The sequence below is a fragment of the Chiloscyllium plagiosum genome, chromosome 39, assembly GCF_004010195.1.
Source record: "Chiloscyllium plagiosum isolate BGI_BamShark_2017 chromosome 39, ASM401019v2, whole genome shotgun sequence".
Lineage (NCBI taxonomy): Eukaryota > Metazoa > Chordata > Chondrichthyes > Orectolobiformes > Hemiscylliidae > Chiloscyllium > Chiloscyllium plagiosum.
The window spans coordinates 12,628,815-12,643,191 of NC_057748.1; positions in this window are offsets into that span (position 1 = coordinate 12,628,815).

The window sequence follows — 14,377 nt, forward strand, 5'->3', positions numbered from 1 at the left end:
TAGGGATGGACAATAAATGCTGACCTAGCTGGCAATGCCCTCATCCTGTGAATGAATTTTTTAAAAAGTGCATCCTTTGCTGTTTCTCAATAATGTGTCCATAGAGCACCCCTCTCCCACCTGTGAGGCATCTATTGATTAACCAGTGATGCCATGTTGTGTCATCTCAGACAATTCATCTCTGACCTTATTCTCTGAATAAATTCCTCATTCTGCCTGATATTAATCTTAAACTAATCAAGAAAAGCTTTTGCTTACCGAAAACATCGTAAATGCTTGAAATTGTCCAGGAAACAGGAACACGAACGAATATGATCATTCAAAATGTCATTGGTCATTGTATTTGGAGAGTTAGTGTACTGGAGGAATTATCTTTATTGACCTCCTTGACTGGTTTATTTCCAGAAGTCTCTCAGACCTTAAGATTTTAAGACTGGGAGTAGACCGTTTAGCCCTGAAGCCTGTCAAACAAAACCTATGACCTAACTCCATTTTCTCAGGTTTTCCACATACCCATCAATAAATTTGCTTAGCAAAAGCACAGAGATGTTACAGCACCAAAGGAGGCTATTTGGTCCCCTGTGCCAGCCCTGACTCCCTGAATGAATAATTCAACTAGAGCAATACTCCCTGTGACCCTGCACATTTTTCCTTTTCGGGTAACAGCCTAATCCCATTTTGAATATTTCCACTGAACAAGCAATATATTTCAGACCACAACCCTCACTGCAAGGAAAGGATTTTCCTCATTGGTTCTGAGGAAGTTTCAGATTTAGGGTTTTAAAAATTACCTGGCATCAACTGCCATTTGCAGAAGAGAATTCCAAAATTCTACCCTTTTTCTCATATAGTGGGGTTTCCTTGTTTCACTCCTAACTTTCATTTGTCGACAATCCAATGGTACTAGACCTGCTAACCAGTGGAAACATTCTCTCTCTCTCAATCTGTCTCTCTCTCACACACACACTCTCTCTCTCCCTGTTCTGTTCCTTCTCTTGATCCACCTCCATTTAGAGATTATTAACATGAAGGAGAGATGCCCTCATTCTGTAACTGATTAAAAGAAAGTGTGTCCCTTACTCTTTCTCAACAATGTTAATTGTTGAACCCTTCTTACGGAATCACTTGTGGAATGGAATGTGGGCAGTTGATCTTGAAATTGAAAGTAATTTTGCTGAAAAGTAACCATTTGATCAAATACCATATTCTTGACAGTGTGTATTCAATACCACACTGGTCCTTGGGGAGATGTTGTGTTGCCATAGTCTTCCCAGACCATAGGGGCTGCTCTCTCATTAGAGGGCGAAGTGATTTAACCTGAGGGCCAGCAGACCCCGCAAGGGAAGTGGTTGAGAAAGAGAACCCTTCATGGTAACCTCAAACTGAACCCACACTGCTCTGTAAACCAACAATCCAGCCAACTGAGCTAAACCAGTTCCTATAGCATGTTGTTGAACTGAGTGTCCTGTCATTCCCTGTTTAAATCCCTTCAAATTTGTTTCCGTACAGCATATCAGTCAATGATAAGTTGTCAGCTGGGTTTCAATTGGGAACACTCTCGCCTCTGAAGTCAGAATGTGCTGGGTTCAAATCCCACTCCAGGGCCTGAGTACAAAAAACAAGACAGTGCTCCAGTGCAGTGCTGAGGGAGTGCTGCACTGTCAGCATTGGTGTCTTTTGGATCCATTGCTAAACTGAGGCCCTGCCTGCTCTTTCAGGCAGATGTAAAAATCCCCCAGCACCACTTTGAAAGACAGCATGGGAGCTAACATGGTGTTTTATTTGTAAATATGTACGTCTCAACCATTTATCACAAAAACTGGTCATTATCACATGTGGGAGGTTGCTGTGCATAAAGTGGTGACCATATTTCTGGCATTACAGCATATTACTGGCTGAAAAGCACTTTGAAACCTCCTTTGGTTGTGAAAGGTGCTACATCAATGCAAGTGCTTTTTGTCTCTTTGCATGCTATAGAACTTGTGGAGATTTTATGAAACATTGTTACAGTGGTGTATCTGCACTGAAGTGACAAGTCAACATAGCCCCACTCTCTCATTAGAGGGAGATGTGTGGTGGATTAACCTGAGGGTCACCACACCTCATGTGGGGAGGGGGTGGATGGGAAGGAGAGTCATTCATGGTAACGACAGCTAGTGCAGGAATTGAACCCACACTCCTAGCATCACTCTGCATTGCAAACCAGCGAACAGAGCTAACCAGTCTCTAGAGTAACAAGCAAGCAGTTGTTAAACATATGCTTGAAGCATGTGGATCATTTGTGGACATTTTGCAACATTCCTGAAGAAGGGCTCATGCCCGAAACGTCGATTCTCCTGCTCCTTTGATGCTGCCTGACCTGCTGCGATTTTCCAGCAACACATTTTCAGCTCGGATCTCCAGCATCTGCAGTCCTAACTCTCTCCATTTTGCAACTTTGGCTGGCTGTACTTTCATGGGCCCCGGAAAGCGAAGGAGGAGGGCGTTCCGATCGCTGGGATTCGATTGGCATCCAGTGGGGCTACTCATTCTTCTCAAAGGGAGTCCTGAGGCTGGGCTAAGAGTGGTCCACCTGAAAACGGACTTTGTCGCAGAAATAAATCTGAAGGACAATTTAATGAACGAGCGAAAGAAAATGTAAACCAAAGCCAGAGGACATTGAAATGATGACGATGAGGTGACATTGGGATTCTGGTTGCTGCCATGTGGTCTCGACAGGGGGAGAAGGAAGATGTTGTGGTATAGTCTGAAGAGAACATGCAAACTAACCAATTTGTCAGCTGCAAAACCATCTCTCCTCACTTCCTCGCTCCTTTCCCAGAGACCATCCGCAGCCTACTCTGAAAAAAAGCACACAGTGATGTCCAGTTACAGTGACTTCCGCAAATTTCCCGAAACAAGGTTGGTGCCCTCAACATCTTCAGCAATGGAATGAGCTTACTGGCAGTCACAATGGTCTTTAAGTAATAACCCAACTCAAATTTAGGGCACTTGCAGCACCAGAAGCTTCACTGAATTGCCCAAACTGATCTGATCCCAAATGTTTTTAGTGAGATCAACATCTGTGGTATCAGATGGGAGTCACTCTTGTACCAACTCTTGCTTCACTTCTGATGGAGCCCTGCACCTCCCAGTGTTTGGAAAGCTGGCCTGCTCCCTGTCACATGTTGCACAGGGCAGACCCACTGTTTATTGGTGAAAGCCTGGAGGATGGAAGGACAATGCTAATGTCTATGTGAGTAATATTTTAACAGTTACCTTAGTGACCTCACGATCCTCTTGTCTTTCTCTGTTACCCCTCTACCTGTCCCTCAAAAGTGTCAGCCTTGGTTCAGTGACCACACCTGCAAGTTAAGAGAATTCAGGGCTGAAGTACCACTTGACAGAGTTGGTACCACAAGGGAGTAACTGAGGCAAGTAGAATTGATTCTTTCAAAGGGAAGCTGGAAACTGGCTTCCGGAGAAACGAACCAAAGGTTAGAGTGGCACAGTGGCTCAGTGGTCAGCACTGCCGCCTCACAGTGCCAGGGACCTGGGTTTGATACCACTCTCAGGCAACTGTCTATATGAAGTTTGCACATTCTCCCTATGTCGCTGTGGGTTTCCTCCCACAGGCCAAAGGTGTGCAGGTTGGGTGGATTGGCCATGGGAAATTGCCCCATAGTGTCCAGGGATATGCAGGCTAAGTGGGTTAGCCATGGGAAATACAGGGTCATAGGGGATGGCCTGTTTCCACACTGTAAGGGTTCCATGATATACTGACATGGTTAGTTGCTGAAAGGCAGCAGAATGCCTTTGTAGAGAATTAACACTGACTTGGACCAGTCTGTGTCTTTAGTTGGAAATACTTCACATTCAGACTCATCAGAGGAAAAATGAAACATAAACAGCACTTATCTTTGGAACTTTCCTACAAAGCAGCTCATCTGGGCCCTACAAGAAAAGAGATACACCTCTCCCTCTTTCATTCTCAACCGATCTCCCAGCCTTGGGAGCGTCAAAGGAGTGCTGCACTGTTGGAAGTTTCAGCATTGAGATGGCAACAATGCATCGAGCTGCCATCCAACTCCAGTCAAAATAAAGCAGAAATGCTCTATTCATACAAGGTGAACTATTCAAAGAAGATCAGCAGTTTTCTCGTATCTTAGTCAACATTTATCACTCAATCAATGGAATGGATGTTTCGATCGTTTATCTACATGTTACCTGAGGCATCTGGCTGAATCAAATTTATTGCCACCCTCAACTAAATAACAAAGTAGTTGCTCTTCAAAAATTATTGATTGGTTATAAATTGGTCTTTCTCTTTAGCAGTCCCTTGAAGTTGGAGGACACTTGCCACAAAACCTGTGGCAAGAACCTAACTCGAAGGTCTTTTAACATTAGAAGACTGTGGAATTGAAGCAATTCACAGTCCTGGCTGACCACCATTTTATCGGGAGGATACACTGACTTTAATCAACCTATTCAACCATGTTATGAATCTACCTCCCTGAGCCATCAAGTGCTGGGATGAGACTCATAACTTCTGGCTCAGAATGTACTGTAGGACCTTTGTATAAATTGTTCTTGAGCATCTGGGAATATAGAAGACACAGCTAAAATGCAATTTTTAAAATTTCTTTAAAGGCACTCTAAAATTTATATTTTGTGTCTTTCAATTTCCACGGTCCTTTAAGAATTTGATATCATCAACAAATTTGACCATTTTGAGTTTTGATATAAATGTGGGAAAATTCAGGTAACTGCGACAGCATGATTTGGGAATATCCACCTTAGAATCCTGCCTTGCCTCAACTAATCCAGAACTTCCCACCCTTTTGCTGGTTTCTTAACCATTCTCTCAGCTTCTCCTCGATTCTTCCCAATTCTGAATTTGACCAACAGCCTTTAGCCCCCGTTTCAGTTACATTTTAATTATTGAGCCTCATCCCTTGCTAACATCCCCTTTTGCTCCCAGGCCCCCTCCACACCCTCATGGCCTTCACATAATTATCATGGTGAGTTCATCTCTGCAAAATTTGTCGAGATGATATGTCCACAAATGTTTAATTTCCATTGTCAATCCAGTGTTGGTTAAGTAATCTTCTGGTTATAAACTCCAGAATGTTTGCTATGAAGTTTCTACTACAGCTTACAACAAAGAGTTCATTCATCTCCCCTTTGGTCTGTGTTGCCATGAGGCTGTGGCTTGGAGTTCTACATTTCGAGGAGATGGCTATCCTTGTCTTTGCTTTAGTTTGTAACATACAAAGGTTTCCCCTTACCTTTGTGTTGGTGTCAGTTAGCTCACTTCGCTAAATGATGAGAGTGTGACATAGAATAAAGCCAACTGTGCGGGTTGAACACCCATCCTAAATGTGATAGTCCATGCCTCCTCACCTTACATCAACTTGAGGAGTGGTCATCCTTAAACACTACATAACAAATTGACTCCAGCTGGCTCTTAGAGACAAATGCCAATGCCCCTCTATGTACTATGGTTACTTAACTTACTTAGAGCGACTGTTACATAAGAGTAGAAATAGGCCAGTCAGCCCATCAAGTCTGCTCTATCATTCAATTAGATCATGGCTCATCGGATCATCGTCAACTTTTCTCTCCTGCCTTTTCCCCATAACCCTTGATCTCCTTACTGTTTAAAAATCTATCTGACCTTTGAATATACTTAACGACCTTAGCCTCAACAACTCTCTGTCGTAGGGATTTCCACAGAAGGCTTTAAAAGCACTTTTATTTCCATAATGCCATCCTTTGTAAGTACATCTCTCATAAGTGCAGATTATTCCATCCTTTACAGTCTCTTGCACATGATTGCTGATGTTGCTGTTACTTCGTGACATATATCTCAATATCACATCCATTGTCATTCATCTGCGATTCTTACATTGTGAGATAGTGAACATTAAAAGGACATGTCAAAATGATTATCTCAAACTGACATGATGCATTTACCATTTTCGCGGTCTTATTAGAGCTTGCACTGATTGAAATGATCATGTTCCTATCTCGAGGGAACTGCCAATATAGAAACAAAAAAACCTACAGAATAGGAGCAGGAGTAGGCCATTCAGTCCTTCAAGTCTGCACTGCCGTTCACAATGATCATGGCCTGTGATCTAATTAGTCTCTGCTTTATCCCCATACCCTTTGATCCCTTTCGCCAGAAGAAGTATATCTAATTCCTTCTTGAAAACATTCAGTGTTTGGCCTCAACTGCTTTCTCTGGCTGAGAATTCTACATGGTCCTCACTCTTTGGGTGAAGACTTTTCTCCTCATCTCTAAAAGGCCTACCTCATATCCTTAGACTGTGACCCCTGGTTCTGGCCTCCCTGGTTGCCACTGTGTTTACCTTGTCTAGCTGCATTAGAATTTTATAGGTTTTTATGAGGATCCCCCTTGTTCTAACTTTCCTAATTCTAATTCTCTTCCCATTTAATGGTGCCTTTCTGGGAAAGGTGTTTTTGGATTTGAGACAGCATTGGTCTTTGTCTCTTGTTAATAATCATTAATAACTACAAGATAAGACATTTATCAATAAAATATCTGTATCCCCAGGTCTAGTTCTGATTTTCCTCTTGCTCTGTCATTGATGGCCATGTCCTTACATGCCAAGCCTTAATCCCCAGGAATTACATTTGGAAACCAAACTCTGTATCTTGTCCCTTAACATTCTCCTTAAAACCTTGTGCTTGACCTAAACGTTTTTAGTCATCTTACTGTCTCATTATATTGCTGGGCATTAACCTTCATTAGACAATCATACCGTAACTTCCTTGGGACAATTGACATACTCCAAGGTGATACCTAAATGCAAGTTGTTGTGGATGTAATTTTGTAAATGTTTTCCCTGAATAATGCCCCTATCCTAATAACGAGTAGGGATCCAGGTGATATCTGATGATGTTTTGCTGATGATAAGATTAGAAAAGGCTACAAGAGGACAGGATAAATTTTGTCAGAGCTTCTTCTAATCTGTTCCTGTCATTTCAGTGGCAATTTAATGGGAATCCTGTTTTTGAGAGTAGACCAGATTTCCTCTGATAACATGGCGACAGTTCCCAAAGCAAAGTTCATCCCCTGTCACGTGCACCTCCATGATGTGAGATGCAGAAGCGACCCCATCTTTTATTTTGCAAGCCCCAACCCTGACACTTGACCTTGATTATGTTTTGGAAATCTCTGGTATGTCACTCCAATACTGGAGAGGGAGCCAGAGGCGTGGTTTCTCTTGTGCGAGATCCATTGTTGGATGATAGGTCATAGAGTCATGCAGCAGGGAAACAGACACTTCAGTCCAACTAATCCATAGCTCACCAGGCCCTGGCTCCTGAACTGCAGCACGCCATGGTAGCTCACCATGAGAACACGTGTTCATACACGGTGCATGATGGTCTGGATGGGTTTGGTTTGTAGTGCCCTTTCCTCCAAGGGTTTTTCACTATGATCACAGCGTGACACCTGGTTGCCATTAGCGACAGACATTCCATTTTCAGCTCATCCCTGTTTCCTGTTCCATGCTCAGGAATGGATTTTCACATGATCGTGTTTGACTTAAGGGCTCTCTATACCACCAACGCTCCTTCTAACAACAAGAGTCACCGCACTCCCAGAAACAAAGGATCACGTTGCTTCGATCAGGGGAAACAACTCTGTGAGATCTGTTGAGATTGTTCAGTGACTGCCTAATAATCTTTACTCATTCCAAGTGATTGGTGGTTCCATATAAGTCTACAGAACTGATATTTTCTTTAGAGATGAGGCAAACAGTTGAAGGAAACTTCTTTTCATCAATTCTTGTGTTGCAGACAAGTCCGGTAGCCATTTCCTGAATCATTGTTGTAAAACTGTGTCACTCACTGGTCTTATCAGAGGATGGTTAGGAGTTATTTCACATGGTGGGGGTCGGGGGTGGGGGGGAGCGGTGGGGAGGGGAGGGGTGGGTGTGGTGGTGGGAAAGGGGCTGCGCTACAGATATCAGCCAAAATGAGTGAGGAGGGATCTGAAACCAAATTCACATTCGCAAATGGCTGAGGTACCTTCCGTATATTCCCTCAGATGCTGGGTCCCTGTCTCTGGAGTGCAAGTCCAGAAACGTGCACTGTACCTGAGGGTATTCATGAGGTGGGGGCAGCAGGAAAGACTCTAAAGGCAGGGAAAGAAGTGCACCCGAATATAAAGGAAGCTAAGGAGCTGCTTAAGGAGGATAAGCCCTTTGAAGAAATGAAACCACTTGCAGATGGATTTTCCTGTTTAAAAAAAAACTGACCCTATTAACATAAAGTAGTTGTGTGGGCAGATTTGCTGTCAGCTTGCATTTCTTTTCTCTGAATTATGGTTCAACTGTGTGCTGTCATGGCCAACCGCAAATTTATTCATGGCTTAATCTTTAAAAGCGCTTGAATTACTCGCTGTGATTTGTTTTGGCCTCAGTTCCCTTGATGATTCAGTTGGTTAAGGATGATGTGACCCACACATATCTTGAAGTATTGCTGGTCAGGGTCTGGGTGTCACTCGACCGCATGTCCCTTTAGGATGGAGGAATGGAAATTCCTCCAGTCACTCTACCCAACCATCACTCCCCCTATCTCTGTTGAATTGGTTTCAGGGCACAAGGACAGGATGAGGCTCATCTCTGCTATCCCTCATTCTTGAAGGAAGAGTTGAATCTCCCTTTCCAGAAAAGGAGGTTGGGGTGCATTGGAGACGGAATTGGGAAAGGTTTGAAAGGGTTGATGGGGGCTGTGGGTCTGCAGGGGCACTGAGGGTAGCTACTGCCTGAAAATTTGTCCTGTATGACTCAGCACCTGCAAAAAAGCTGGGGAGAAAAGAGTGATGAAACAAAAAAGATAAATGCCCAATGTCTCAGTGCTTATGTTGGAATAGTCAATAATTTGTACAAAATCACTGGACTTTGGTAGAGCACTTGTGAAAAGATTGATGGACATCATGGATGGCATGGTGGCTCAGGGTTTAGCACCACTGCCTCACAGTGCCAGGGACCTGGGTTCGATTCCACCATCGGACGGCTGTCTGTGTGCAGTTTGCACATTCTCCCCCTGTCTGCGTGGGTTTCCTCCCGGTGCTCCAGTTTCCTTCCACAGTCCAAAGGTGTGCAGACCAGGTGAATTGGCCATGGGAAATACAGGGGTAAAGGGTGGCTCTGGTTGGGCTGCTGTTCAGAGGGTGGGTGTGGATTCGGTGGTCCAAATGGTCTACATCCACACTGTCAGGATTCTGTGCTCGTGCCCAGTCTCTGAAGGTGAGCTCTTTGATCCGAGGTGACGTTGCCCCACTGCAGTTCATTACCAGTGAGTGAAATTCTGTACACACACAAATTCAGAAATCCTTCTTCCCCTGTCATCAGAATATTTCAGAATCAGCTAACGTCATTGCTGCACTGTGCTGTGTAAAACATTGTCTTGATAAACTCATCGGAGAGAATGAATAGATTTAATAACCGTGTTCTTACCTAATTTGATGAGGGGAAAGCAACATTGTCAAAGGCAAACTTATCAGCATCTGAGCATCTCCCCTTGAAATATATCATTGTGGATTAGAAAGCAGAGAGATAGATCCTAATGCAGTGAAGATACTTATAATTTATAAATAATGAGATTGAAATTATCTATGTATATTGTTAAAATCTATTTAGGAATATGACTAAAAATAATCCAAATGCCTAATTTTAATAAACAGAGCCAAGCCACTAAGACTTCACCTTTTCTTCAGCAAAACAATTTTATTGTATATTAAAGAATTAGATAAAATAAACACTATGAACAACATGGTTTATAACTAGAAGGAAATCACCAAGATGCTGAAATCTGTGCTGAAAGCAAAAAATGCTAGAAATCAAAGCTCTGATGAAGAGTCATTTAGACTCAAAATGTTAGCTTGCTCTCCATGGATCCTGGGATCTCTGGGACATGTGCACAAAGCAACCCCACTGCCCTGTGGCTGAACACTTTAACTCCCCCTCCCACACCGCCAAGAACCTGCAAGTCCTGGGCCTCCTCCACCGGCCTCCTCCACCGCCAAACTGTAGCCACCCGACACCTGGAGGAAGAACGTCTCATCTTCTGCCTTGGGACCCTGCAACCACACAGGATCAGTGTGGATTTCACCAGTTCTCCCATTTCCCCTCCCCCCACCTAACTCAGATCTAACCATCCAACTTGGCACCACCACCCTCTTGACCTGTCCTACATGTCCATCTTCCCACCTATCACCTTCTCCGCCAACTTCACCTACCTATCACATTCCCAGCTACCTTCCTCCTAGCCTCACCCCCTCCAATTTATCTCTCAGCCCCCTTGGGCCATCGCCCCCAATTCCTGATGAAGGGATTTTGCCTTAAACGTTAATTTTCTGCCTGACCTGCTGTGCTTTTCCAGCACCACACTCTTGACTCTGATCTCCAGCATCTGCAGTCCTCACTTTCTCCATGGATGCTGCCTGACCCACTGTGATTTCCAGCATTTTTGTTTTCATGGTTTATAACTATCTATGTTAGGCACTCAGGTCTGCTCCTTACCTCCCAGAAAAATTCTCAAGCAAGACTCATCAATCTTAAAATTATTTACTTCTGAAGTGGCTAGGGCTAAATTTTCTCAGTTCCAGCTATGTCCAGAGACAAATTTTTCATTTACCATCTCCTAACTGTTGAGGTCTTAGTCCCTTTGTTTCTTTTTCCATTAGGAAAATATTAGCAGCATCACTGACCCTGTGGAAGACGGGTGACACCAACTCTCAGTTTGAGAGCTGGACGGTTGCTTCAGGACGTCCTGAAGAAGGGCTAATGCCCGAAACGTCGATTCTCCTGTTCCCTAGATGCTGCCTGACCTGCTGCGCTTTTCCAGCAACACATTTCCATCTCTTCTTTTTCCATTATTCTAAGCTAATCTGTTGGTCAATATCTTTTACAGAAATGCAGTATGGGGCACACAGATCTTTGTGTTAGCTTCAAACTAGGCAACCGTCCAGCTCTCAAACTGAGAGTTGGTGTCACCCGTCTTCCACAGGGTCAGTGATGCTGCTAATATTTTACTCTGCTTACAGTGCAGCTCTGTCTATCTGTCATTTATTCTGGCTCAGAGTTTGCAACTCACATGTGATTCAAACTATAACCTAAAAACCCTAGTCCAGCAAACACTCGATAATTTGAAACCAGAGAAGCTTCTTGAAGATCCATATGAAGGTGTTGCATGCACTGTGTAATCCTCAAAATAATTGTTTCACTAATTATCCCTCATTTGTCATTTCTCCAGTTAAGTAAACCTACCTGCTTCTCCTTTAATAGCTTCATCTCTTTCAGGGCAGAACAAAACAAACACGGGTTTCATTCTGACATGCCATGTCTTTCAGATGTTCTGAGAATCAGTAACTCCCAGTATTTAATTATCTTACCTTCATAGCAATAATCTTCGCAGAATTAAACCTTATCTTTAAAGTACATGGATCGTGAATTAAACATTTGCCACATATAAGGAGCAAATGAGTTTAAAACAAAGGGAGAAGCCGCAGAAAGTGTATGCTTCTTGCTGAGAGATCGCTTTTCAGGTGGAGAACAGTTTTCAAAACTGATGGATACATTTTGGAGGACATGGGCTGTCCACAGCAGGACAACAAACAGGAACTGAGTTCCTGCAGATGGCGAACATACAGCATTTTGAAATGTGCTTCATAAATGCCTTATGAAAAAGCACGTTTTATTGTTCGTTACTGAGCAGAGGAAAACTCTGCCACCATCCCTACGTTATATCAGCTGAGAGTGCACCAACTCCTGCAGTTTGGGGAAGCCAAGCTCACTTGTATAATTACCTGGTGTCTTGGCAGAGTTGCCAACTCACACTGACCCCTCTTCCCCATCCACCCTCCTTCCAATTGTGGTGCCCAAACAGCCTTGACTTACATGTCTAATATTTTGACTTTGAGCTCTCTCTCTTTCTCTCTCTTACTACAACCTGTTTGTTTTATTCTCATTTGTTGCCCTGAGCAGTATCCAAGTGGTTACTTTTCAGTTCCTGGAGACTCCAGGTTACTGCTGGAGGTTCTCCAACCCTTTATGTCTTGGCATCATTGCCTGTGAGTTACCAAGGAGACCAGGGCTAGAATATCTGCTATTGGCAGAACAATTAAATTGTGGAATTTTAGGGGGCAGGTGGGGAGGGAGGGAGGAAGTACAAATTTGGGGAGAGAGAGATGTGGGAGTGATGATGGTGGGATGTAGCAGTGCAGTGTGGGTGATCGACCAGTAAAGTAATTCCCTCGTGAGATACTTGAATAAAGCCAGGAGACTATTAAGCAGAGAGTGCACAGTGACCAGCAACGCCATTTGCCCTTACTCCTGCATTGGAATGTAGTGACTATTTAGAACACTCTGTAGGCCTCAGGCTCTTGGGCCTAGACATCTAGGAGGCTGATGTCCACCATTGTACCAGAGGCTCAGAATTCACTCCTGAAAAACATGATGAGGCAACAATCAGAAGAGAATCAAAATTAATGTTTAATCATGGAAATCTAGATTAATACAGGTCTGTATTTCCTAGTTTTTTTTTAATGCATTTGGAGATCAGCCAGTGGGAACTAATTGGGATGCTGCAAAAGGACTTTATTTTGTGGGTGCCATTACGATGCTTGACTATTTTGTTGCCTGCCTGTCAGTAAATGGCGCTGATGACACTCGATGCTTTTCCAGTTTGCAGTGATAATGCCAACCTTCCAAGCTTTTACTCCTTCAAGGATTGGAAAGATTTCCATTCCAGTGGTCAGTTTAGAAAACAAAGAACAATATTGCTCAGAAAAGAAAACAAATAAAAAGCGTTTTTTTAACATCTTTCCCCACTGGCCAATTTTGATTGGTGTGCTGAACCAACACAGTTGTCACGGCAACAGACTAAGCCTGTGACCAACATCTACAGCCTTCCCTGGCAACTCAGCAGTTTCTAGTGTATAGACTTGATGGTTCTGAGTCAGTTGTGTGGAGATTCCAACAGCCCTTAAGTCAAACACTTGTTAAAACCCAGTCCCAATAGCACGCTGAATAGACTCTGTTTAAATCATGTGTAACTGGTTGTGTATGGATTTATTTCTGTAAAAACAAAACACTCTCTGTTTCACTTTGAACTGCAAGTAATCTTTCCTGAATTCTGTACTTAATAAATCTATTTCTATATTTGCAATAGATTTGCTATAAAACATTACCAAATGAAATGCTGTCTTTGTTTTCTTAATGTAAACAACATTTAATTAAAAATAGGGATTAATGAGTGATTGTGTTTCAATACAATGTTGAAATTGGATTGACTGAAAGAGTTAGGAATGGTTTTCAAACCAGAAAATTGGTGAAACAACTTTATCATCAGATATTTGAAGAGAAAGTGCTCAGTGGGCCAGAGGGCGTCTAAGGAGAAAGGAATAGAGTTTAAGGTTTCAGGCTGGTGAGCTGACATTGCATAATACCAGCTTCAGTGAGTGACCACTTGACAGCAAATCGGGTACATCCCATCTTGAATCCTGCACCGATCTCAGCTACACGGGAGATGGATGTACTTGCACTTAGTTTCCGAGACCCTACTCCTGCCCACAATCTGCTGATCCCTTCCGCCAGGTTAGGTAGGATTACAGAGCACAGATACAGGCTATTCGGTCCAACCAATCCATGCCATGCTTAACATCCTACTCATACACCCTCCTGCTTTTCCTCATCTAAACCTATCAACCTCTGTTCCCTTCTCCAGCCTCTGTTTAAGGGCAATTGATTTCAAAGTGGTTCTGGTGCAGTGGTAATATTGTCACACTATTGATCCAGAGGGTATAGGGGCACAGGTTCAAACTAGGGGAAGCGATGGCCTAATGGTATTATCACTGGACTGGTAATCCAGAGACCTGGGTAATGTTCTGGGGTTGCAGGTTTGAAACCTGCCACGCCAGCTGGTGGAATTTGAATGTGATTTTTAAAAGAAATCTCGAATTAAGAGTCAAATAATAGCTGTGAATCTGTTGCCAATTGTTAGTAGGCCTGTCTGGTTCACTAATGCCCCTTAGGGAAGGAAATCTGTCGTCCTTACCTGGTCAGGCCTATATGTGTGACTCCAGACCCACAGCAAATTGGTTGACTCTAAACTGCCCTCTGGGGCAGTAACTGCGGACCTCATCCTGTAAACAGGGGGAAAAAAGTCCCACTAAAGCAGCCAGGTAATGAGTCTGGACTATAATGCTAGTCTCAGTTGGTGGTGCCACAAAGCTAAACAGTGGGTGGCACGGTGGCTCAGTGGTGAGCACTGCTGCCTCACAGCGCCAGGGACCCAAGTTCAATTCCAGCCTTGGGCGCCTGATCTGTGTGGAGTTTGCACATTCTCCCTGTGTCTGCGT